Raw genomic sequence first — 1,407 nt, 5'->3', positions numbered from 1 at the left:
ATTGTTAACTGCTAAGAAATGAAAAATAAAAGAAAAAAATTGAGAAATCCTCTCTCTCTAGACTATGACTTATTTAACAACTACCATACTCTCCCAACCCATATTTTTTTCCCTAAAACAATCATCCGCTGCAATTAGATATATAATTTGGTGCAGGATAATATAACAAAGTTAGACCTTTATGATCTTATATACATCCATACATCAAAATTCTTATTTTTGTTTCTAAATAATTGTCTTTTTTAATTTTTTTACTTTTGACTTCCAAATGGCCGCCCTTATACAAAAGCGTTAATATTTAATGCTTAGAGGTAGATTTAGAATAAATAGTTTTTATTTAAAAAAAGGAGTTTGAACACTAGCATATTGAGATGGAAAATGTTTTTTAAATATCAAGAATATAACAGGTATGACAAAAGAAACAACACCTGTGATCGAAACACTACTATAGTGATGTCATATGACTAGAGTTTTGATTATACTAATTGTTACCTACTGGCAGAGGAGAGAATGGTTGGAAATGAGAATTACTAATTAATTGATATTTTGAGAATTTCATGAAAATTTCGTTGCAATTGATGGAATCTACTGGTGGAATATATTAATTTAATAAAAGTTTGGCTATTTAAAGCATCGGACTAAATTTGGACAAATTATGGGGTGAATTTTGATATTTGGACAAACTTTACGTCAGGTAAATATAATTTGGACAAATGTCATGGGAGGTAAATATAACGGGATAACATCAGAAACTTCTCTTGAGATTTCTCTTAATATCACTTGACACCTTTAAGATTTTGAAAATATCACTTACCTACCCTGACAATTGCAAAATGACTATATTAACCCTCACTTGATATATAATTCACATATCAAATAAATGGAACTAAAAAATTTTAATAAATAAAAGTCACTTTGTTCTTTTTCCAACAATTTTTCTTACTCCTTTTTTTTGGATGACTGTGCAATTTTTTATATATATTACAGTAAATTGAATTCTGTTTATCTTTTACTTTTTGTGATTATGATAGAGTAGGGTATGATTTTTTTTTTTATTTTGAGTTGATTTTTATAATGATCACAACAATTTAAAGGTTTGGACATGGGTTGAAAATGTTAGAAGAAACAAATATATTTTGAGCACATAGAGTTAAATTGATGCAAGTGTATTTCTTTGTAAATATCTTTTTTGTTTTTCAGATTTATGTTTTATGTACTATAACATTGTGACGTGGTAATATTACTAGAGATTGCTTTTTAGGTGATAGTGTTCTTAGAGTAAACAAAGTGACTTAGGGTCCTTTTATTTAGTGAGCAAAACGGTAGTTTAGAGTTTTCAAAAATTTTGTTACACAAATAATAAAAGTAAGGAAGGTAAGTGATATTTTTAAAACTTTAGGGGTACTA

This window comes from Coffea eugenioides, chromosome 2 (genome assembly GCF_003713205.1).
Source record: "Coffea eugenioides isolate CCC68of chromosome 2, Ceug_1.0, whole genome shotgun sequence".
NCBI lineage: Eukaryota > Viridiplantae > Streptophyta > Magnoliopsida > Gentianales > Rubiaceae > Coffea > Coffea eugenioides.
This window is presented reverse-complemented; position numbering follows the sequence as displayed.